Source organism: Triturus cristatus, chromosome 4_2 (genome assembly GCF_964204655.1).
Source record: "Triturus cristatus chromosome 4_2, aTriCri1.1, whole genome shotgun sequence".
NCBI lineage: Eukaryota > Metazoa > Chordata > Amphibia > Caudata > Salamandridae > Triturus > Triturus cristatus.
In genome coordinates this window covers 328,301,964-328,328,714 of record NC_140586.1, presented here as the reverse complement: position 1 = coordinate 328,328,714, position 26,751 = coordinate 328,301,964, and the positions used below count along the sequence as shown (strand labels likewise).

Sequence of the window (26,751 nt, the reverse complement as noted above, 5' to 3'; positions counted from 1 at the left end):
CGACGCAAGCCTGAGGTTGAATATGGGAGTCATCCTTAGTACTGGAATGGGCTTCCATGAGCTACGACATGCTAAAATAGTTTATTATCAGGGCCGGGCTGGCCGTACCCAGGTAGGCTGCCAGGGTGAGGGCCGGTATTGGGCCCCTGGGGCGCCGTTTTTGTACCGGGGGCAGCAATATCGTCCCCCCGGTAACGAATTCGGTCAAAACCGGCCCAGGAAAACAGCTCGACCGCACCCCTCTGCCACACAGGGGGGCAGGCCGAAACAGTTTGCCAGGGCTGGTTTTGGTTCCCAGTCCGGCCCTGTTTATTATCCCCTACTCTGGCTGCTTCAGCCAAATCGCACCACCACATTTTTCCAGTCAATCCTGGCTTCCGATTGTGCTCGCTTATACTTTTTCCTGGCCTTTTTTTTCCTCTCTCTCTTTTGATTTCATAGCAGTAATAAGGGTTGCCTTTGCTTCATTACATGGTTTATCGAACCAGGGGCCAGATGTACGGTTTACGATCAGTAAAATGCATTTTCAAATGTTCCAACCCTATTTTGCATGTCGGTAACCTATTACCGACTCACAAAATAGGGTTTGTGAGTCGCTATTAGGAAGGGGCGTGCCAAGGGTGTCCCTTCCTAATAGCAAGTCGCACTGGTATGTAGGAATGTTTTGCGACCATGAATGCGGTCGCAAAACATTTGCAGTTTACCACCAATTTCAAGTAGGTGGTAAGCCCTTCACAAACCGGAAGGGGTCCTCAGGAGACCCCTTCCCCTGTGTGATTGACAGCAAAATATTTTTTTAAGAGCAGGCAGTGGTCCCACGAACCACTGCCAGCACTTAACAAAATAAACAAACGTTTCATTTTGTTTTCCTTTAATGAAAACGGCTGCATTTTTTTAAAAAAGTTGCTTATTTTAAAAAGCAAACACAGACATGGAAGTCTGCTGTACCCAGCAGGCCACCATCCCTGCGTTATTGCCCATTCCAAATGGGTCTCAAATTGTGACCCCATTGGGAATCGCAAAATGTGTCTGAGACACATAAGTACATTTCCTTTTTCCGCTCGCAAATTGAGAGTGGCTAAAATTCGCAAATTGCAAGTTGCAAAAGGAAATGGTCATACATGTGGCCGCGGAAGCTTTTTTGTTTCCTGTTTGGCTACAGACTTACATTCACTAGAGAATATACTTTTTAATTAATCAAGAATGTCTTTATGAGCCTTCAAGCGCCCTCTGTAAAATTTCCCCCAATTACCATTTGTTCCAAAGTATTTGACACTTTATTGTACATTTGGGAGACTAAATGCAGCAGTGCTTGGAGGTAAGTTCATTTCACAGCACGCTTATTAATTGACAGGCTCAGTTCATCAGAGTGCTCAGGGGGTGGTATTACTCAACTGGGGGAGAGATACCCCTCCATTATGCTGCAATCAGCCCTATCAAGGACACCCATGTCCTTCATGTATGCCCAGAGTAATATATCTAGCAAAATATAATCTATGTCGGTTGACAGATTTGTCCTCTTAATAGCTGGCCTGCTGCATAAATCTGATATGGGATGACCATCGCACGCTCTTAAGCCTAAGTTTATACAAACCCAATAACTGGGCAGAGAAGTCTTTCCATCTTTTCACTGATAGAAGGTCCAGTTAAGGATTTCCCCAATTGGGGTCTTCTTCCTCAGTAACAACAGATTCTGAAAGGTCAAGGGGTACAAAAGTAGCATTAAAACCACCTGCAACAATTGTTGGTCCCATGCCGTGCATGTTTTCTAGCAGGGTTATTGTCTTGTCCCTTTTATAAACATTGTAAATGCATAATTTATTGCCCTGTAACGAGTTGATTTCTAAGGCCAGAATATCACAGGAGTTTATAGGCAATCTCTTAATTGTACAATTCAATGACGTTTTTTTCACCCAAATCACTAACCCATCAGATGGGCGTCCTCTGCCCCGGGAGAGAGGCAGCTTCGATATACAAGTTATTGAAAACCCGATCTATGCGCTGGGCCCCTGCCTTGTCCAAGCTTCTTGAAATACACATACATCCAAGAATTCTATAAAAGGCCCCCAATTGGGGTCATGCAATTTGGATTTTAAACCAGCAGTGTTCCATGGCAGTAAATTCCATCCTGCTTGTGCTTTAATTCTTGCCCTCGAAAAACAGTAATGGGCATTTTGTATTGGGAGTGAGCCCACTCTCTCTAACACGGAGGTTGGCTCGTCCAATGGATTCAGACAGGAAGCACTAACAACCCTGAATCTGCCTTGATCTGGCGAGGGAGGCTTGTACTTTAAACACATCTGGAATGATGCAGGAGCAACAGACTGGATCTCCGTAGCTATCAGACCATCGACCAAGTCTTGGAATGCTAATACCAGCTCAATAAAATCATGAACGCCTCCAGGCGCTGGATGGCGCTCAGCCCTTACAGTGACAGAGTATATTATTGATTTGATTTGCATTTCTGAATGTTCAGAATCCAGAAAATTACTTGGTTTTTCAAGGACATGCCCCTTCCTTTAAGCCTCGAGGGATTTTGGCCACTTTGTGCAGATATCTAACCCCCTTCGGATTATTTGTCGTGAATAACTAGACCCAGGTCACCTAAATGCGATTGTGAGCAGGGTCGCCTTTTGGTCATAGGGACCAGTGGTCCAGCTGATACACTAGGGGTGCTAATCTGCCATGCCTTGTTTACAGATTGCAATGGCCTCCCAATACATCCTGCGGGGGGGGGGCTTCTCGTCTTGTCGCTTCTATTTGTAATACTCTGTACTCTCACTCTCATATTAAGTATGGCCATACTTGTCTCACCCCTATGTCTTAAGCATGTATGTTTCCCTTTCCTTGGTATCCCGCAGCAGTTGTCATCTGCAATGCCAATCTCAGCAAATATTTAGCATTGGGTAGCCGTATCCGAGTAGTTCGCACTCACTGCTTGTTCTTGATCAGTTAGAAGGATGGTTGTGAGTTTGGAAGATAGCCCCTTTACTAGCCACCTTCATTCTGAAATCTCCAATTCCGGAGCCTCAACAGCATGGAATACATATTAACTCATCGAGGCTTGGGGAACATTGGGAGATGAGTTAGTACCCAAATCTAGTGCACCATTTATATCCCCTCTCGTTTGGGTGTCTGGATCAGCAGTTGCTAAAACCGAAACCCTGTTTTCCAGGTCACAGCTGTTTCATACATTGCGGGATGTTAGCAAGTTCTTGCTCTGCCACAAAATGAGGGGTTTCAGGGGTAATGGGCCTGGTTGGGTTAGACGGCTTCTTTCCAGGGAGCTTATCACCTTACGTGGTTTCCTTTTGCAAAAAATGTACCTATAGGCTTGTCTGAAAGAGGAGGAGCCGTGGACCCTGAAGGATTTAGAATTGTCTCCAGTACCTCCATTAGATCGTCAACATCTGTACAGTTCTTTGGCAATACTTCTGCCTACTTTTTGTCATTACTGGTCCCAGCGAAGCCTCAGGCACCCATAGGACATCTGGTGCAAACTTGATCTTCATGCAGTGCGGGTACTTAGTGCCAAGTCGAACCAATTTATCACATTCCAGCCTTCTCCGCCCCTTCTTTGACATGGTGGTCACTGAGGGATGTAGTTCCCTTCGTGCAGCTTTTGAGTTCACAGGAGTCCTTGCACTTCTGGCCCTGGTTGCTCAAATTCCTTTCTTTAATGAACGCTCGACCTTTGTATCTTAATGTCAAATCACTTCAGACATTCAAAATTTAGTGAAAATGGGATTCAAAAACGGACTGTGTTTGATAAAATTGAGCCCGTGTTTTGCAGCATTTTTTATTCATATTTAAAGGGTTTCTTCCATTACTCATCCCAAACTATTGACGCCTACAGAACCATGTGTATTTACGGGGATGCTGCAGAAGGTGACTCCATTTTAGCTAGGAATGTCCACAGAGGCAGGCAGCATGGCACTATCCAGAATATGATGCCTGGTAGTGGGATTCATATACCCAGTTCCCATTGGCTGATTTAAAACAATATGATGTGTAATGTCTGGACCTGCTTGCATCTCATGGTTGGGAAGTGCTGCCTTGAAGCTGCTTACATCACATTGTTGGGAAGTGCTACCTTGAACCTACTTACATCTCATGGTTGGGAGTTGTGGTCTTGAACCATCTTAGTTATCATTTTGCTATATACTAAATGAGCATGAACTCATGTAAAGTCTTGTGTCTCTATGACTGACAGGTCTACCTCAGCACCAGAAGCGGAAGATGGATCATGAGCCGTCTGTGGGATAATGGCTACCCCTGGGACATGGTCTACCTCACGCGCTACAAGACCTTCCTCAAATATCTCCTGCCACGATGGCTGTCTGACTGGATGTACGAAAGAATGATGAACAAACGGTTTGACCACGGGATCTTTGGTCTGACTCCGAAAGACAAGTATGTGTGCATGCAATAGGAAGTACATGTTTATGGGAAGTTTAGATAAAAATGAAGTCAGCTATATTTAACTTACTGATTCTAGTGGTTTCATAGAATAAGGAGTTCTTATATGTGGCTGAATATCTCCCTTTCTGCTACCTGGTCATTAGGATTGAAAACTGCATCTTTTTCCAGTTTGCCCTATTACCCAGGGTCAAAGCATTCCACACTTGTGTTTCCTTAGATTTTCTTCCACTTGGGTTTTGTGACTTTCTCCAGCCTCATTCAGCTACCTATCTACCAAATGGCACAAATTGGATTAGATGTGGTTTTGAAAATACAGCTCTTTATCAGGTATCATGCCACAAATTGACTTCTCATCTTTTATTGCATACTGTCGCTGTCATGTAAAGGATGTTTATCCTTCTGTGGGGGAGCAAGGAAATTCATGTCTCCATCTAGCTATATCCTGCACCTTCTGAAATTCGAGCGTGAGTGGTTCCTACCACGGTGTAGTGATGTGGTCTTCACCTAATGCAATTTAGGATGGATAATTTACTGTTCACCACCGCACATCTAAGAATTACAGTTAAATTGCCCTATGCTCCATTGATGATGGTGGCATCTGCAATAAGAGGTTTTCTGGAGATCTTTTCCCACTGTGCATCCATAAACTCGGACTGTGTTGTGCCAGAATATCTCATTTGAAATATTATCATAACAAAATATAGTATGTTACTATATCAGCCTATCCACTAGATCACAAGCTAAGTTTAGGAGCGTGAATATGGAGTTAAAATATTATTTATATGCTTACCATGACAATGGTGTGTCATACAATAGAGTGGATTCAATATTTTTGTTGGTCTATATTTGGATTGCAATTTGTCTGTCACTGTAATATAATGACATACAACATATTGTGGTAGTAACCCCTAGATTCATTTATTGTATGCTTTACAAACTGTGTGGGAGTCATCTTCCTCTGACAGCCTTAGCAATGGGCAACTGTAACTGGAGGTTTATTGCAACATCGCCCCCCACCTTCCTGCAGCAGCCCCAAAAAAATAAAATGATAATAAATGCTTGTGTATTTTCGTTTTAGTTTTGCTGTCGGAGCCGAGGCTTGAGGGCGGGGCCAGAGATGAGAGGCTGGTGGAGGAGTGTTTTACACTGTAATCTGTGCGCATGATGGTTTGGCCGGCCGTCTCAGGACATGCAAACCGTCATGCGCACTGAAGCTCTCTTCAACACCCGCTGCATTGCTGGGTTGGAGAGAGAAGGCACAGGCTCCCAATCTACCTGGAAGTGCAAATCCACAGCACTCAGGCCAATCCTGACGCTGCTTTCATGGAGCATCGGGATTGGTCGCAGGGGATTCTGGGAGCCTGTGCCTGCAGTGCACAGAGCCAGATCGGGGCGTAATTTTTTAAAACATTTTTTAATTTTGTTATCTGTCCCCGGTTCCGCCCTCTCTCTGTTCCGACACTTTGCCTAGATACCAGCCGCTACTGGTTTACTGTGTGCGTGCAAATGACCTCTGACTGCAAGGGCTGGTGAAAGAAGACAGGCTGAATTTATTTTTTATTGTCTACTTCTTGGCAGATTCTCTAGAAAAGAGCCCGTCTTAAATGATAAGCTTGTCCTCTCCATTTCTTATGGCACCGTCAAAATCAAGCCCAACGTGAAGGAGTTCACTGAAACGTCGGTCATATTTGAGGATGGTTCTGTGCAGGAGAACGTCGACTTTGTCATCTTTTCGACAGGATATACCTATGCTTACCCCTTTATGGATGAATATGACGTGCGAGACACTAACAATCAAGTTTCATTATACAAGGAAATCTTCCCACCTAACCTGGAGAAGCCAACAATGGCCTTCATTGGGCATGTCATGTCGCTGGGTAACATTCCTTCGACAGCAGATGTGCAGGCTCGCTGGGCTGCCAGAGTCTTCGAGGGTGAGTGCAAAATATTTGAAGGAGAAAGTATATGGTCAAGTGTGAAACAAAGTTATGGTAATAAAGTAGACCTTCCGGCAAATTAGAAGTATGCTTTGTGAATTTATTACCAGAGGTTTTTGCGAGTAAGAAGCTCTATGCTTGTAAAAATGCTAAAGGTCTCATATAAAGTTTCTGTGTTCGGTACTCTGGTTGCAAGTTAGGCGGTGGTACTATCTTCACCATGATGGTGGTAGAAGGTCTGATATAGTTTAACTTGGCTCTCGCAGACATTTCCATAAAGCAGCCTCCACCACCATAGTGATTATCATCTTGGCGAAAAGTCTCTGTGGCACAATCGACAACAGCTGCAATAGCCTCCACCATAAACGAGTCCTGCAGCTGTATCCCCAAAGTGGGGCTACAATACCAGTATGTATATTACAGGAGCCCCTGTTATGCTTGAAGTGTTCTCCAAGCTCACCAGGAACCCTTGCTTGTGCCTCCATTGAAGGACCCCCATGGTTTTACATGGCAGCCTTTCATGGAGTAGGTGATGTTGGAAAATCCTGATCTAAATTGGGCAGGCGGTCTGTTGCCATTTACAGTGACATCTAGACTGCCTAGATGACTTTCTCTCCAATGGAGGTGCTATACGCTTTGTCTTTGGAAACACTGCTTTCCGTTCTGCCTCCACCCAAATAGCCACCATCGTTTTAGTGAAGTAGTCTTTTATTAGTAATAAAAATGTCTGGTCTAATATTTATGGGGAAATTTGTATGGCATTATAATGTGGTTGAAACATTGACCAACGAAAATGTCATATCTACTATATTTCCTACCACTACCTCAAGGTAAGTATATATTTACTACTCCTAACTCTATATTAACTTTCTGATACGTTTTTGCAGGCTTGCCAGCAAATACGTCACAGTTTAAGGCGACCTAAACCCTCTGGCAAGCCTGGTTTAGCAAGTTTACCAGCCTGAGTCATAGAATCTAATAAACTTTAACATATGAATCTCTCACATAGTACTTCAGGATAGGCTGTGTGACGACCAGTCCTGTGCGACAACAGGATTATTTGTATTGTTAGCATGCCTCTTTCCTCATGGACACACACAGGAATCCACAATATACATTTTGACGACTGTATTAAAAATTAATGCCCTGATCGAGTGCAAGCAGGGTATTAAACAATATATTAAAAATAATTGAAATATTAGTGATGGTGTTGATTGAAACAACGCATTTTAATGGTGCAATTCAGTCGAAATTGAAACTCCTCCCTCTGCAGCCCCTAACTAAACCTTCTTAGCATGAAAGTGCCTATCTAACTTTCTTAGGTGGCCTCTAACCTACAAATATTCCTTGAATAACAGAGTTGTTTCAAATCAGTTGCTGTGCTTTGAGAAGGTTGCAGTCTGTTTCTAATGTGTATTCTCAGGCTGAGAGAAACATAGATAAGGCCTAGCTATGAGACCCTGTGGCCTTCAATGAAGACATTACAACACACGACACACCACTCGAATAAAGCTTCCAAGGAAAGCTGAGGCTATCTCTCCCTGAAGATGTGCCTATATCAGACTTAACCTTTTCTGATAATTATGAGAAAGGCTAGATTTTACGAGTAACGACGTAGAATGCAATACTTAGCATACAAGTTCTGTTGCACATCCACTAAAATCACAAAGTTACATATTATATTTCACATTAATATAGGATAAATGAACAGTTGATGCACAATCAAGCAATAATAAAGCAAAACTCATTTGATAAACATCTGCCATTGTTACTAAATGAAGGATGCATTTATAAATGAGAAGTGTGCAAACGAATACATGAATACATTAAATGCAATGGAGGGACACATATGGAATTGCAAAATATGTGTCATTACCTAGACTTTTCGAAGGTAGAACTAGTGGGTCCAATATTTTTACAGGTCGGTATTTCAACCATGTTGTAGTAGAAGACCACCAAGAAGAAATTAAGGCAAGAACATGCCTCATCTAGGTGTAAGTCCAGCTGGTTGCTTTTCAGTGTCGAACACCTTTTTTTATTAATTCAGCCACTTGTTAGATCAACTGCAATTAGTAATATCTCAGCAATGAACTGAGCTGTATGAAGAGTCATACATGTGAGATGAATAACAGCACAGTCAAATGTCATTTTAAGCAACGTGCAATGATGACATGTTTGACTCTGTACCATTCATTGTCTTGGCGTGTCAGGATGGAAAAATTTTGAGGCTGGAAACACTGTAGACACGCCATTAGGGGTCAGCGTACTCTCTGTGAACCTTACTAGGACTACTGACTCACCTTTGTGTTTCTTTTACCCGACTCTTGCAAGCTCAAACAAACATTAATAGTTTGTGCGGGGAGTGTTAACAAAGGTTGGCTTGGTAAATGCAGCAGGACAGGAACACCTTTATCATATAGTCATTTCTGTACTACTGGCGGTCGCCAGTAGATAGTTATAGTTACAACCTAGTTTCCATAGGAAATCTCAAAATTCTATTTTGAATAACTTTGGCGCCGGTTGACGAATCCTCGCGAAATTTTCAAAACTAATGGGGCGCTCCGTTCAGCTCCTACCCTGAAAGTCTCGGGGTGATTCGTCAAGCGGGGGCCGAGAAAAAGGGGGGTCCCAAAACGCGTTTTCCCCATGCATTTTTCCATAGGACCTTTAGTCGCAGCTACAGCCCGAACGGCTGAACAGAATTACGTGAAATGTAGCAGAGAGGTAGCCATAAGGTCAAGGAAGTGCAAATCTGTTCAGTATTTCCTGAGAAAATACCATTTAAAAGCATATCAATATCTATACGCGCAATTACATCACTGATGACATATGTGCATTTATGAAAAATAAATATTTGTAATATATGTATAGCTAAAGATTAATGGAAGAAGACATGGGTAAATAAGTGTCTAAATACAGTGATGTAATATCTGACGTCATCAGCAGAGGATTGCGGTCGCGTGAGTTATAGTGGCCTGCACTAACTATAACGGGGGGAATTTCATTGGTTTTTTACGAGTGAAATGTCCAGCTAACAATAACATGTGTGAAACCTATGGTTTTTTAAGTGAATATATATATATATATTTACCGAATGCTCCCCACGAGACCCTGGGAAGCAGCAAGCGGCACACTCAAGCAGGTTCAATACTCCTTTAATATAATCCAGCGACCCACGACCACTGGTTGCCTCCCAACGCGTTTCGACGATAGTCTTGTTCACGGGCATGGCAAATGCTGAAGACTGCTGCAAATCCCACAGGTGATTTAACTTGATGATATGCAAATGAATGAAATCGTGCCCCAATGCATCCTGGTCACAGCAGTCCCCAAAGTACAATCATAACCCTCCATTGGGCATATTTTAACAGGATGTGTGCGTTGGATTCTACACAATTCCGGAGACCAGCTTGTCCCATCAACAGGCCCAAAAATCTGTTGGCCCGGACAGGCCCTGAACGCGGTAATCCGCGATGATGCGAGCAGCCTGTTTTTTAGTACAGCAGGCATCCCGACATCCTTTTTAGGTGGTGCACACTTTTACCGGCACTGGGCTGTGCCGTACAATTATTTACCGAATGCTCCCCACGAGACCCTGGGAAGCAGCAAGCGGCACACTCAAGCAGGTTCAATACTCCTTTAATATAATCCAGCGACCCACGACCACTGGTTGCCTCCCAACGCGTTTCGACGATAGTCTTGTTCACGGGCATGGCAAATGCTGAACACTGCTGCAAATCCCACAGGTGATTTAACTTGATGATATGCAAATTAATGACATCGTGCCCCAATGCATCCTGGTCACAGCAGTCCCCAAAGTACAATCATAACCCTCCATTGGGTATATTTTAACGTGATGTGTGCGTTGGATTCTACACAATTCCGGAGACCAGCTTGTCCCATCAACAGGCCCAAAAATCTGTTGGCCCGGACAGGCCCTGAACGCGGTAATCCGCGATGATGCGAGCAGCCTGTTTTTTAGTACAGCAGGCAGCCCGATATCCTTTTTAGGTGGTGCACACTTTTACCGGCACTGGGCTGTGCAGTACAATTATTTACCGAATGCTCCCCACGAGACCCTGGGAAGCAGCAAGCGGCACACTCAAGCAGGTTCAATACTCCTTTAATATAATCCAGCGACCCATGACCACTGGTTGCCTCCCAACGCGTTTCGACGATAGTCTTGTTCACGGGCATGGCAAATGCTGAAGACTGCTGCAAATCCCATAGGTGATTTAACTTGATGATATGCAAATGAATGACATCGTGCCCCAATGCATCCTGGTCACAGCAGTCCCCAAAGTACAATCATAACCCTCCATTGGGTATATTTTAACGTGATGTGTGCGTTGGATTCTACACAATTCCGGAGACTAGCTTGTCCCATCAACAGGCCCAAAAATCTGTTGGCCTGGACAGACCCTGAACGCGGTAATCCGCGATGATGCGAGCAGCCTGTTTTTTAGTACAGCAGGCAGCCCGACATCCTTTTTAGGTGGTGCACACTTTTACCGGCACCCGGGCTGTGCCGTACAATTATTTACCGAATGCTCCCCACGAGACCCTGGGAAGCAGCAAGCGGCACACTCAAGCAGGTTCAATACTCCTTTAATATAATCCAGCGACCCACGACCACTGGTTGCCTCCCAACGCGTTTCGACGATAGTCTTGTTCACGGGCATGGCAAATGCTGAAGACTGCTGCAAATCCCACAGGTGATTTAACTTGATGAAATGCAAATGAATGACATCGTGCCCCAATGCATCCTGGTCACAGCAGTCCCCAAAGTACAATCATAACCCTCCATTGGGCATATTTTAACGGGATGTGTGCGTTGGATTCTACACAATTCCGGAGACCAGCTTGTCCCATCAACAGGCCCAAAAATCTGTTGGCTTGGACAGGCCCTGAATGCGGTAATCCGCGATGATGCGAGCAGCCTGTTTCGTAGTACAGCAGGCAGCCCGACATCCTTTTTAGGTGGTGCACACTTTTACCGGCACTGGGCTGTGCCGTACAATTATTTACCGAATGCTCCCCACGAGACCCTGGGAAGCAGCAAGCGGCACACTCAAGCAGGTTCAATACTCCTTTAATATAATCCAGCGACCCACGACCACTGGTTGCCTCCCAACGCGTTTCGACGATAGTCTTGTTCACGGGCATGGCAAATGCTGAAGACTGCTGCAAATCCCACAGGTGATTTAACTTGATGATATGCAAATGAATGACATCGTGCCCCAATGCATCCTGGTCACAGCAGTCCCCAAAGTACAATCATAACCCTCCATTGGGTATATTTTAACGTGATGTGTGCGTTGGATTCTACACAATTCCGGAGACCAGCTTGTCCCATCAACAGGCCCAAAAATCTGTTGGCCCGGACAGGCCCTGAACGCGGTAATCCGCGATGATGCGAGCAGCCTGTTTTTTAGTACAGCAGGCAGCCCGACATCCTTTTTAGGTGGTGCACACTTTTACCGGCACTGGGCTGTGCCGTACAATTATTTACCGAATGCTCCTCACGAGACCCTGGGAAGCAGCAAGCGGCACACTCAAGCAGGTTCAATACTCCTTTAATATAATCCAGCGACCCACGACCACTGGTTGCCTCCCAACGCGTTTCGACGATAGTCTTGTTCACGGGCATGGCAAATGCTGAAGACTGCTGCAAATCCCACAGGTGATTTAACTTGATGATATGCAAATGAATGACATCGTGCCCCAATGCATCCTGGTCACAGCAGTCCCCAAAGTACAATCATAACCCTCCATTGGGCATATTTTAACGGGATGTGTGCGTTGGATTCTACACAATTCCGGAGACCAGCTTGTCCCATCAACAGGCCCAAAAATCTGTTGGCCCGGACAGGCCCTGAACGCGGTAATCCGCGATGATGCGAGCAGCCTGTTTTTTAGTTCAGCAGGCAGCCCGACATCCTTTATAGGTGGTGCACACTTTTACCGGCACTGGGCTGTGCCATACAATTATTTACCGAATGCTCCCCACGAGACCCTGGGAAGCAGCAAGCGGCACACTCAAGCAGGTTCAATACTCCTTTAATATAATCCAGCGACCCACGACCACTGGTTGCCTCCCAACGCGTTTCGACGATAGTCTTGTTCACGGGCATGGCAAATGCTGAAGACTGCTGCAAATCCCACAGGTGATTTTACATGATGATATGCAAATGAATGACATCGTGCCCCAATGCATCCTGGTCACAGCAGTCCCCAAAGTACAATCATAACCCTCCATTGGGTATATTTTAACGTGATGTGGGCATTGGATTCTACACAATTCCGGAGACCAGCTTGTCCCATCAACAGGCCCAAAAATCTGTTGGCTCGGACAGGCCCTGAACGCGGTAATCCGCGATGATGCGAGCAGCCTGTTTTTTAGTACAGCAGGCAGCCCGACATCCTTTTTAGGTGGTGCACACTTTTACCGGCACTGGGCTGTGCCGTACAATTATTTACCGAATGCTCCCCACGAGACCCTGGGAAGCAGCAAGCGGCACACTCAAGCAGGTTCAATACTCCTTTAATATAATCCAGCGACCCACGACCACTGGTTGCCTCCCAACGCGTTTCGACGATAGTCTTGTTCACGGGCATGGCAAATGCTGAAGACTGCTGCAAATCCCACAGGTGATTTAACTTGATGATATGCAAATGAATGACATCGTGCCCCAATACATCCTGGTCACAGCAGTCCCCAAAGTACAATCATAACCCTCCATTGGGCATATTTTAACGGGATGTGTGCGTTGGATTCTACACAATTCCGGAGACCAGCTTGTCCCATCAACAGGCCCAAAAATCTGTTGGCCCGGACAGGCCCTGAACGCGGTAATCCGCGATGATGCGAGCAGCCTGTTTTTTAGTACAGCAGGCAGCCCGACATCCTTTTTAGGTGGTGCACACTTTTACCGGCACTGGGCTGTGCCGTACAATTATTTACCGAATGCTCCCCACGAGACCCTGGGAAGCAGCAAGTGGCACACTCAAGCAGGTTCAATACTCCTTTAATATAATCCAGCGACCCACGACCACTGGTTGCCTCCCAATGCGTTTCGACGATAGTCTTGTTCACGGGCATGGCAAATGCTGAAGACTGCTGCAAATCCCACAGGTAATTTAACTTGATGATATGCAGATGAATGACATCGTGCCCCAATGCATCCTGGTCACAGCAGTCCCCAAAGTACAATCATAACCCTCCATTGGGTATATTTTAACGTGATGTGTGCGTTGGATTCTACACAATTCCGGAGACCAGCTTGTCCCATCAACAGGCCCAAAAATCTGTTGGCCCGGACAGGCCCTGAACGCGGTAATCCGCGATGATGCGAGCAGCCTGTTTTTTAGTACAGCAGGCAGCCCGACATCCTTTTTAGGTGGTGCACACTTTTACCGGCACTGGGCTGTGCCGTACAATTATTTACCGCATGCTCCCCACGATACCCTGGAAAGCAGCAAGCGGCACACTCAAGCAGGTTCAATACTCCTTTAATATAATCCAGCGACCCACGACCACTGGTTGCCTCCCAACGCGTTTCGACGATAGTCTTGTTCACGGGCATGGCAAATGCTGAAGACTGCTGCAAATCCCACAGGTGATTTAACTTGATGATATGCAAATGAATGACATCGTGCCCCAATGCATCCTGGTCACAGCAGTCCCCAAAGTACAATCATAACCCTCCATTGGGTATATTTTAACGTGATGTGTGCGTTGGATTCTACACAATTCCGGAGACCAGCTTGTCCCATCAACAGGCCCAAAAATCTGTTGGCCCGGACAGGCCCTGAACGCGGTAATCCACGATGATGCGAGCAGCCTGTTTTTTAGTACAGCAGGCAGCCCAACATCCTTTTTAGGTGGTGCACACTTTTACCGGTACTGGGCTGTGCCGTACAATTATTTACCGAATGCTCCCCACGAGACCCTGGGAAGCAGCAAGCGGCACACTCAAGCAGGTTCAATATTCCTTTAATATAATCCAGCGATATATATATATATATTCACTGAAAAAACCATAGGTTTCACACACGTTATAGTTAGGAATTATCATTTACAAAACCTTGCAAATTCACCTAAAAAACCATAGGTTTCACACATGTTATAGTTAGCTGTACATTTCACTCGTAAAAAACCAATGAAATTCCACGTTATAGTTAGATCAGGTAACTATAACTTGCGCGCCCACAATATACTGCTGATGACGTCACATATTACATCACTCATGACATGGTCAGTGACATCACTCATGACATCTGAAATTACACATTGTGGATTGCGGTCGCGCAAGTTATAGTTAACTGATCTAACTATAACGTGGAATTTCATTGGTTTTTTACGAGTGAAATGTACAGCTAACTATAACATGTGTGAAACCTATGGTTTTTTAAGTGAATTTGCAAGGTTTTGTAAATGATAATTCCTAACTATAACGTGTGTGAAACCTATGGTCTTTTCAGTGAATTTGTACGGTTTTTTAAATGCTAAGTTATGTATTTATTTTTTATTTTTTTTTCTGGTTTTTCACTGTGCGCACACCCTGCGCGCACGGTGCACTTCGCGCACCGTGCGCGCGCTGTGGGTGCTCGGTGCGCTTCGCGCAGAGTGCGCCCACGTTGCACAGTCCATGCCGTGCGCGCCTCCCCTTTTTTTACACAGTAACATTTGTTTTTTTCTCCCTTGTGGGTCCTTTAATTTATTTAATAAATGTGATTGTTACTTCTTTATTTTTTTTTTTAGTTTTTTTCCCGTGCGCGTACGGTAAGCTTACCGTACGCGCACTCCGCGATTTTTTTTTAAAATTATTAAATGTATTTTTCGTACTTTTGGGTCCTTCTTGGACCCCCTGACAAACACTAGGGGGTCTGCAACTCTCTTCGTTGCCCCCATTTCACGTTCCCCACCTTTGTTTGTCAGTGCGAGAGACAGAAAATGGCGGCCGACACTTCCTGATTTCGACCGATTCGAATGTTTACAGTCATGTAACCACCAATCAGAATTGAGCTCGCGCACGGCACCGTACGCGTACGGTAAGCTTACGGTAAGCGCACGGAGCGCGCTTACAGATATATATATTGATTTAAATGCTATTTTTTCAGGACCTACTGAACAGATTTACACCAGACCTACAAAAGGCACATCCTTGACCTGAGGACTACCTCTCTGCCAAATTTCAAGTAATTCTGTTCAGCCGTTCGGGCTGTAGCTCGGACTAAAGGTCCTATGGGAAAATGCATGGGGAAAACGCGTTTTGGGACCCCCCTTTTTTCTCAGCCCCCGCTTGACGAATCCCCCCGAGACTTTCAGGGTAGGAGCGGAGCGTAGCGCCCCATTAGTTTTGAAAATTTCGCGAGGATTCGTCGACCGGCGCCAAAGTTATTCCAAATAGAATGTTGCGGATTTCCTATGGAAACACGGTCCTAACTATAACTATCTACTGGCGACCGCCAGTAGATAATATATTATATATATATATATATATATATATATATATATATATATATATATATATATATATATATTACCTACTGGCAGTCGCCAGTAGGTAGTTATAGTTAGGACCCCTTTTCCATAGGAAAACCTCAACATTCTATTTTGAATAACTTTGGCGCCGGTCGATGAATCCTCGCGAATTTCTCAAAATAGGTGGGGCGCTACGCTCCGCTCCTACCCTGAAAGTCTCGGGGGGATCCGTCAAGCGGGGGCTGAGATAAAAGGGGGGTCCCAAAACGCGTTTTCCCCATGCATTTTTCCATAGGACCTTTAGAACGAGCTACAGCCCGAACGGCTGAACAGAATTACTCGAAATTTGGCAGAGAGGTAGTCCCTAGGTCAAGGAAGTGCCTTTTGTAGGTTTGGTGTAAATCTGTTCAGTAGATTCTGAGAAAATAGCCTTTGAATCAATATATATATCTGAGCCCGCTTACGGTACGCTTACCGTACGCTTACCGTAAGCGTACGGTGGCGTGCGCGAGCGCGATTCTGATTGGCTCTTAGATCTTAGTAAACATTCGAATCGGCCGAAACCAGGAAGCGGCGGCCGCCATTTTGTGTATTTCACTCAGAAAAAAAAGAGTGAAAACAAGAAAAGGGGGCAATGAGGAGAGTTACAGACCCCCTTACATTTGTGAGGGGGTCAAAGAAGGACTGTAAAGTACAAAGAAAACATTTATTGATTTTAAAAAAAATCACGGGGTACGCGTACGGTAAGCTTACGGTAAGCGTACGGTAGAAAAAAAAAAAAAAAAAAAATGAAAATCAGATTTAAGTGTTTAGATATTAGGGGGCTCTAAAAAGAGCCGTTGTGTTTATGAAATGATTTTTTAGTGGTACCTACAAGTAAGTACCGATGCAGAGTCTAAGGTTCAAGAGGAAGACTCTGTTCCCTTCATCATTGAAGTGCACACCATCTCCTCTATAAATGTCTTGCATGTCATAACGCAAGTTGTTGTGGTAAATGGCACCCATACCATAGTCACGGAGGAAAGCAGAAACAGATTTGTTGACGTGCTTTCTTGCTTTGTCATCGCACCGCGTGCCCACCGTGCGTGCACGGCACTAACTGCGTAAAGTGGGCGCGCGATGCGCGAAGCGCACCGCGTGCTCACTGTGCGCGCACGGAACGAACTACGTTACGTGGGCGCGCACGCCACGAATGGCGTAAAGTAACTTAGCATTTAAAAAACCGTACAAATTCACTGAAAAAACCATAGGTTTCACACACGTTATAGTTAGGAATTAGCATTTAAAAAACCTTGCAAATTCACTGAAAAAACCATAGGTTTCACACATGTTATAGTTAGCGGAAATTTTACTGATAAAAAACCAATGAAATTCCCCCGTTATAGTTAGTGCAGGCAACTATAACTCACGCGACCGCAATCTTCTGCTGATGACATATGTGTCTTTATGAAAAAAAAATATTTGTAATATATGTATAGCTAAAAATGTATGGAAGAAGACATGGGCAAATAAGTGTCTAAATACAGTATTAGCATCAGCAGAGGATTGCGGTCGCGTGAGTTATAGTTGCCTGCACTAACTATAACGGGGGAATTTCATTGGTTTTTTATCAGTAAAATTTCCGCTAACTATAACATGTGTGAAACCTATGGTTTTTTCAGTGAATATATATATATATATATGTATATATATATATATATTTTCAGAAACAAAATGGACAAGTACTTGGGAAGGTAACTTGGAGCAAAGGTTTTTCGCTGTCACCTGATGTGAATTGATGAGAAAGGATAAACAACTGTTGTAAGAAACCCCTCACCCACCTACCTAGTAGGTGGCATGCTTCATCATCGGGGCCCAACTGGATTGCCTAATGCAACCCAGCTGTGCTACAACGCCTGATTTGCAGCGGAGCAGGTTGTTAAGTGGAAGGAGAGTGACTTAATATGTGACGTGAAACTATGTGTTAAAAATGTCTCTGAGAAATGCCCTTTTGACAACCGTTATTTATTACAAGGGTCCCAGGACATAAGTAAAAATATAATCGGGATCTCTACTAAGGTTTGTTATTGGCCTTGGTATCCCTTAATAATGAGGTCTACTAGTTTCAGCCTTCAGATGGTTCTTGAGGCTTTCTTCAGGACCAAAAAAAAAAAAATTAGTGAGTGGCCTAAAAATGAGAGAGGCCACAAGTGATGTGAAATATCAGCACACACCCTAAAGTGTGCTGTGAGTGTAGTGGTTAGCAATGATTACTCACCAAACCCTTTGTTGGGAGTACCTGAAAATGAAAAGGTTAATCAGTACAGATATACAGTTGTTTATTCGTGCATCTATTTCTTTAAATGCATTCTCCTATATCTTGTAGCAGGTGGTAACATGCATGTGAAATAGTGGGCATGCATGTCCACTAGAAAAACTTGCGTGGCTACAATGTGCCCCAGTGTAGTGGGTATGCGGAGAATCATATAAAATGTAAAAGAAAGTGAAAAAATACGCGTAGTAAAATAGGGCACTTGGTGCTCTTAAACAGTATAATCTACAGAAATTGTGCACGTATTTGTGCACATTAACTCTAAATGTGAGACATTTCTGCTTCAATGTGACGTATGGTGTCAAATCACAAAGACTAAAAACATACTTCAGACAAACAAGATGACATATCTGTGACATGGATTATCTCGTGGCGTTTAAAATCGTGCAATGATAATCACGTGAATACTGACAAAACACCGACAAAACCAAACACTGACAACATGAAAGACTGAAAAATCGGGCTCACTGAGAAAATGAGGTCGTTGTGCCTCTGGTATCCAATCGGTTCGTAACGTCCCCTCTGGACCCTGTCAAAAATGGAGAGGTAATGGGGCTCGACCAACTGATGTGAAATTATCCCGTTGAGTAAGCGGGTGTGGGCAGAAATGGAAATCAGAGCTATGCCGAAGCCGGAGTACTAGCGATAATAAAGGGTAAACTGGTGTAAGACTGGCCCGTTTTGGCAGCAAATGTAGGCTTAATGCAATAGGGCTAAGCAAAAGATGGGGCAAAAGCGTCGCAGCCTATTACTCACGTTTGACCAGGGGGTTAGGTCCGCTATACCTATACGCAACCGATCGGATCCGCTTGGTTAGCCATCTGCTGCTGGATCGGGTGGTTCTAATCAGGAAGCGGAAGGGGGAAGGTCACGTGTAGCAGCTGAAACACTAGAGCGTAGCCGGTTTCCCTGAGGATTAACTGCGCAGGCGTGCGCGCGATGTGGAATGCTCCGCTAGCACGCAGGGAAGAGCTGTATTGAAATTTGAAAGTATAAATATAAATATAAATTATACTGGCAATATATGCAAAGAGTTTGACCTTATGAAGAACAGAGATATGTTTTGAAGCTGAGAATGAGTGTGTGCATTGAATGTTTCAATAAAGTTAGTAAAAAAGTTAATAAAAAAGAGCAGGACTAATTAGAATTGGCTGGGTGCTAGCCATTACCAGGTAGTCAAATGAACTTGTGATGCCTCAGTGAAGCGCTGTATAAAAGAGTAAAGACATGAATAATCGCCATGTCATGTAAAACAATATCAGATGTTGTGGGCTGACAGAGTTGGGCACAAATCTGTGTCGTAACTCACACGTAACCAAGGGGAAAATCGAATATCAGAGAATGGGTGTTAGGGAACGTAAAAAGCTACCTAAAACTTGATAGTGAAACGTGTGTGGGATATATGGTACAGCAATTTATTGTGCTTAGACGGCTCATAAATATTGGGAGAACAAGTACCACAAGCATGTGTGGGGGTTATATCGCTAAGTGTGATTCTGGTTCTGGAATGTCATCATGGGCAGTGTATGCTGTTCCACGGGACGTTGTCATTCAGCCCCGAGATGTGGGTAGAGAGTCTGTATACCCATCGCTGTTCTTTTTCAAGCAACCATTCTTGGGTATTGGTCTGGTTTGGCTCTAGTTGTTCAATTACAACCCAGGACATATCGTTGGTAGTGTGTCCATTAGTCAGGCAGTGTTCTGTAAGTTTCGTGGTGCTGCGTTTACATCGGATGTTACTACGATGTTCACATATTCTTGTTTTGATTTTTCTGCTGGTCATGCCGATGTAGCGTAATTTGCAAGGACATGTTATCATATAGATTACCTTTGCAGAGTTACAGTTTGTGTGTTGTTTTTTTTTTTTTTTTTTTTTTGAAACCTTTTATTACAAAATTAAAAAAATATACAAAGATGGGCCTACAACCTTCAGGCCGGCCGCTAGCAGACAGAAGGAGCATATGGTACAAACAATAGCACGCATGCTGCGGCAAAGGGAAATGCACAGGAGTTAGCAGCATTGATAGCCACACCATCCGGACCCCATATAACGGTTTCTTTTTGATATAAATAACAACAAAAAACAAATCCACAAGGCAACCCACAATCGGAAACAGCAACATGTGCTCCCCTAGAAGGGGGACCCTACCAATCCATAGGAGTATCAAGGGGGGGAAAAGGTCAGGAAAAGGGACTAGGTGGACTCAGTGCCCGGTACCGGGGCGATAAACCGGCTAAGGGGACGGGGCCGGAGACGGATCGGGCAATAACGGCGGGGTACAGATTCCCCCGCGGTAGGCGTTCCAGGGGCCCCATACTTTCACCCATGTCCCAGGCTTACCTCTCGCAACATACACCACCTTTTCCAGAAACATGCACCAGTCCATGTTGTCCTTCCAGGCCGAGACGGTCGGCGATCTCTGGGAACCCCACAGTTGGGCAATGTCGCGTTTGGCCACCATATATCCCAGAGTCACCCACCACGTCTGTGGCGCCGAGTAGTCGGTCGGTTCCCACACATTCAGAAGGCATCTCCTCGCTTCAGGCAGCAGCGACACACGCGTAACCCCCCGCAGGACCTCATGCACACCACGCCAGAATCGCTCCACCTCCGGGCAGTCCCACAAAATATGAAGAAAGGTCCCCAAAGAACCACACCCACGCTTACACAGCCCATCCACAGCATAGCCCATACGCAATAGCCTTGGCCCCGTGACGTAGACCCTATGGAGTATCTTGAGCTGGACGAAGCGAAGGCGGGCCGGTATGGCCACCTCTTTCGGGGAGGCCACCGCAGAGACCCAGTCCTCGTCGTCCAGCTCCAATCCATCGGCAACCCATGCCTCACGAAGGCTAGCTAGCAATCCCGCGCGGTCATTAATAAGTTTTTTATAGATTAGTGAAATCGTGCTTTCCGGTACATGTCCATCTAGCACTCTGTCCTCCAGAGGGGAATACTCCGGGATGGAGGCAACATCCGGGAAGACGGAGCCTAGCGCATGACGGATCTGCATATACCGAAAGTACTCCCTGTCCTGCAACTGGAATTCCGTCTGCAGCATCTCGAACGTTTTGAATCCCCCCCTAGTCCAGAGATCACCCACCCTGCTGATGCCTATCATGTCCCACCTCTCGAAGCCCTTCGAAGTCCACAGGGTGCCCAACTGCTCAGCTGCGTATAGTGGCGACGCCCGGGTCAAACGATCTTTCCACCCCATCGCTACATTAGCCGCGTGCCACACTCGTACCATGACACGCGTGGGGCCCGTCATACGTGCGTCGAGCGAGCTGGAGTAAAGCGCACGATTATAATCACCACCCGGCAGTAACATCTTATCCATTTCAAAGGCCGGGTTTAGAGCGGGCCCGTACATGCCGTGATTAATCGCAGCCAGCTGGGAGGCCCAATAATACCGTTTGATATCCGGGAGGGCAATCCCCCCGTCATACCACGGGAGCGTCAGCTTCGCCAGGGCGATACGCGGTCTCCCCTCCCAGAACAGGCGGCGCTGCAAACTCTCCACTTCGCGGAAGTAGCGCGCCGGGACGACGTCCATTGTGTTCTGCAGAGCGTACAGGAAACGCGGCAGCGACATCATCTTAAACAATGCCGCCCGGCCGAGCGGCGAGAGCGGCAAGCGCCTCCAACGTGCGACATCCTCCTTCAGGCGCTGGAGGGGGGGAAGCAAGTTCTGACTATATCGGGCCTCCGCATCCAGGGTAATGAAGACACCCAGGTACCGAAATCCCCGCGGGGCGATCTGGATAGGACAGCCCCGCGGAAGGATAGGATCCTCCCCAGAGAGAACGTAGACGCACGATTTAGCCCAGTTGATGACAAGGCCGGAGTTAAGACCAAATGAATGCAATACATCAACCAGTACTATCAATGACTTACGTGGGGAAGCCAGGTATAGGAGAATATCGTCAGCGTATAGAGATACGCGGTCCTCATACTCGGGGGTCCAGCGGAGACCACGAATAGAGGGTTCCCACCGCAGCCACTCCGCCAGGGGCTCCAAGGCGAGCGCGAAAAGGAGCGGCGATAACGGGCAGCCCTGCCGCGTGCCTCTGCCCAGCTCGAACGGAGCCGATACTCTACCGTTCACGACCACCTGTGCCAGCGGGCCAGAGTACAACAATTTAACCCAACTGATAAACCCAGGGCCAAACCCAAATTTCGCGAGCGTCGCCCAAATATATGGCCATTCCAGTGTGTCAAACGCCATAGTGGCGTCCAAGGACGCCAAGATGGCCGGCTCCCGTATGTACGGGACACGTGCGAGCACCCCATGCAAACGCCGCAGGTTAAGCGCTGTGTTGCGATGGGGGATGAAGCCGGACTGATCCTGGTGAATCAAGTCACACACTACGCCGACCAGCCGATTGGCCAACACTTTGGCAAGAACTTTGGGCTCCGCATTCAATAACGAAATGGGCCGATAGGATGTAACTCGGTCCCGCGGCCTCCCCTCCTTGTGGATAACCACAATTGTAGCCAGACGCTGGTCTAGCGGGAGGGAACCCGTCGAGTGGGCCGCAAGGAACATAGCACGGCGATGTGGTGCCAGCGTATCCGGTCGCAGTTTATACAACTCGATGGGAAGACCATTAGGACCCATGGCCTTGCCGGAAGCGACCGAGCGTATGGCGAGGGCAATTTCTTCAGAAGTTGGAGCGGCGTCCAACGACACTCTGTCCTCCTCCGAAAGGGAAGGCAGCGCGATATCTCTGAGCAGGGCATGGGAATCCTCTTCAGAGCGGGAGGACACCGGGGAATACACCCCACGGAAATAGTCTGCAAAGCAAGAAACAATTTCTTCCGGTTCAGTGACACACACACCATTCTGTTTCTCAATCAAAGGGACAACTCGACTCGCTCTCTCCTTTTTGTCCAGCCACGCAATCAATTTACCAGCCTTATCACCCACATCGTACAGTCTCCCCTGTTGCTCTCTACTGAGGCCCCTGGCCGCCTCCGTGACGAGGGCCTTATAGGCCGCTTGCTTGAGTCGGAGAACATGTAATTTATCATCCGTCACCCCATGTTCTAGATCACCCTCCAACTCGGTTATCTCAGCTTCAACACGGGTCACCTCCTCCTGCTCGCGCCTCCGGGAGTGGGAGATAAGGGACAGGGCCTCTCCCCGGAGTACCGTTTTGAACGCCTCCCACAGTGAGACCGCCGACGACACAGACCCCACATTCTCATCAAAGTAGCGCTTAAGGGATTTAACCAGCTCCGCGCGAATGGTGGGGTCACGCAGGTACCAGGGATTAATCGGGGCCACCCTACCCTCTCCCCTCGGAAGAACATCAAAGCGCAACAAGAGCGGGGAGTGGTCCGAGATACCCCATGCCAAATGGCTCACCTCTCCCACCCTCCCCACATGAGCCGCCGGAACCAGGACATAATCTAGCCGTGAGAGACTACCATGAGCCCCGGAATGGAAGGTGTACTGTAGCTGCGTGGGATGTTTCAAACGCCAACAATCCACCAGCCCCAAGGTATCCAAGAGGCCAGGCAACCACGCCTGGGCCCGGGGGAGATCCCTAGGGGGGTGACGGTCCACCGTTCCGGAAACCACAGCATTAAAATCCCCCCCCACCACTAGAATCCCCTCCGGAAGGCCAAGGAGGAGGCGCCCCAGGTCCGCAAAGGTGGTCGTCTGCAGCCCCGGCGGGACATATACGGACACAAAAACGACCACTCTGCCCTCCATTCTGCCCACCAAAACCGTGTAACGTCCCCTGTCGTCATGGAGCACCTCATCAATCTCCAACGGGAGCGAGTTCTTAACCCTAATGCCCACACCCCTTGAACCAGACGTGAAGCCCGAATGGGCCACAAGGCGGTAGCCCCGTCGATTCATAGCACGAAAGGAGTTGCCAATGAGGTGTGTCTCCTGCAGAAAAACTATATCGGGCGAAATTCGCTTCAAGAACTGCAGGACCACACCTCGTTTTATCCTGTCCCCCAGTCCATTAACATTCCATGACAACAAACTCAGTCCCCTACCCCCCATCATAAACAGAAGCCATCACTCGTCCCCCAGAGAGCACTGTAGAGATAACACAATGATACATTTGCCTTGTGGTATAAACGAACAACACCCCACCCCAACCCACCCGCCCCAACAAAACTCCCCCCTCCCTGCACCCCTGCATGAGCCCGGTCAGCCCCCCCAACTTGCAGTGTGCCTGTCGCCCCTATATAATGAAACTAGCTAGACCCCCTAGAGGAGGAAAGAGTACCCCTTCCAGACCCCACCCAACCTCCATGGGAGAGGAAAGAACAAAGACAGAAGCTTGGTCGAAAGTGGCATCATAGTCGTCCAGAGTGAGGACCAATATCAACCCCTCAGTCCCGATCCAGTGGGCCGTCTCCTCCCGCCGCCCCCCCCGCCATCTCGACCACGATCCCCAGACAGAGTATCCAGCCAGTCTCCGGCCGCTTCGGGACGATCAAAAAAGTGCGTGCGACCATCCACCTCCACTCGCAGCTTGGCTGGGAAGAGCATGGCATATTTTAGGTTCATGTCCCGAAGTCGGCGCTTGACGCCCAGGAAGCTCAGTCTCTGCTTTTGGACCGCTTGGGTAAAATCAGGGTAAAAGTTCACCTCCATATTTTCCAGCTTAATCGGCCCTTGCAGTCTGGAGGCTTGCAAGATCGCGTCCCTGTCCCGAAAGTTAAAAATCCGGGCAATGAGAGGTCGCGGAGGGGCTCCGACCTTCGGCCTTCTCCCGGGAACTCTGTGGGCCCTCTCCACGGCAAAAAATGTACTCAGTCCCCGAGGCTGGAGATGGGTAGCGATCAGGTCTTCCACAAATAGATCCGCCGCCGCCTCCTCCCGTCCCTCGGGTACCCCGATGATGCGGATGTTGTTCCTCCGGGCCCGACTCTCGGAATCCTCAAGGCGCCGATCCATAAGTGCACTCGCCTGACGAAGTCGGCGCACCTCCGTTTGTAGGGCCGCCACCTCAGTCGTGATGCGGTTTGGGCCAAAGAATCAACCCGGTCGTTGGTCTTAGAGAGATCAGCCCTCACCAGGCCAACATCCACGAGGACCGCGTCGATCTTATGTGCCAGGGTATCGAACCGCTGGCCCACCGAAGCCTTCATCTCGGCAATGGCGCCCATGATGTCTTGCAGAGTCAGGTCCGTGGGCAAGTCCGGAGCATCAGAAGGGCCCTCAGAGGACTTGTGTGGTCCGCCAGGAGATCCCCTCTGGAGGGTATAGCGGTCCGTGATGTTGGCCTGGTGTACGGCGCCACGCCGGGTCGACTTGGTCTTTGATCGATCTCCATCTTGTTTCGTGGCCATCGCCACAGTTCTCACACTCGCACCAGCGACGCCGTAGAGGGCAGGCAATCGGGGCCACGAGCTCCCGGGGGGGCCACCCCAGATCGGCGGGGTGGGTCACAGCCGGCAGGCAGGCAGGGTCCCCCAGCGAGGCCACACCAACGCAAAGAGCTCCGCGATCTCACTCGCAGAGAAGGCGAGGTGGTGCGAAAGTGAAAGCGAAAGTGCGGGGTACGCGACCCGCCAGGCCCAGCCCGCCGTTGTTGTTCACTTTGCCACCAGGTCACCCCCCAGCGCAAATCCGGGGTCCGGCGAGGAGAAGGCCGCAAACTTCAATCGGTGCTCACTCCGGCACCCGAGGTCCGATTTGAGAACGAGAAACGGGTACCACCTCAGCTCAGGCTCACCAACACAGTCCCCTCAACCGAGGCAGGATGAATACAGGATAAATGTAGGAGGTTGCGGAGGTCCTCGGGAGCCTCGCACCTACGCGGCCATCTTGGTTGCGCGCTAGGCTCCTCTCGTTTGTGTGTTTTTTGATGGTCCAAATTTTGCCTTCTTCCAGTTGTAGGGTTTTGGTTGTCTGTGTGAGATGGCAGATGCTGCAGTTACCACATGGGAAATGGCCGGTCACTTCTGGTAGACCCCATGCTTGACGTACGGTGCTAGGGACGTTAGTTTCTTTTTTTGGTCTCGTAGATACAAGGCTATCTCTCAGATTGTGAGATCTTTTGTAGGAGAACAGTGGTTTTTCCCATTGGAGTTTTCCGGAGGTTACCATTTTCCAATTGCTTTGGATTAGTCTGGCCACTTTGTTTGAGATGGAGTTGAAAGTGGTCACGCAGGTAAGTGGTATGGTTGTAGTTGTGTTGGTTTTGAGTTCTAATAGACTGTCTCGGTTTTGGTTCCTAGCTCTTTTTTTGGCTTTTTGAATGATTTTGTTGGGGTAGCCTCGGTTCTTCAGTTTTTCTGTCAATTCTTCTGATTGGGCTTTGAATTCTTTTATACCACTACAATTCTGGCGCAATCTTAAGTATTGACCAAACGGTAAATTGTCCCTCAATGGTCTTGGGTGAAAACTCTGGAAATGAAGGAGGGAGTTCTTGGCTGTGGGTTTGAAATGTGTTTTTGTCATCAATACCCCATTTCGTGCTTCAATCTCCAGGTCCAGAAAAGTGATGTCTGTGCGACTTGTGGTATACGTGAATTGTAGGTTAGGATCTAGTGTGTTGATCCAGTTTAAAAATTCACTAAGTCTTTGGTTTTCATTTGTCCATATCAAAAATACATC

General features: G+C 47.2%; 1 pseudogene; it reads left to right on the top strand.

Moving 5' to 3' along the window:
• LOC146833813 (flavin-containing monooxygenase 3-like) overlaps positions 1–26,751 on the top strand; it is a 248,842-nt pseudogene that overhangs the window by 129,807 nt on the left and 92,284 nt on the right.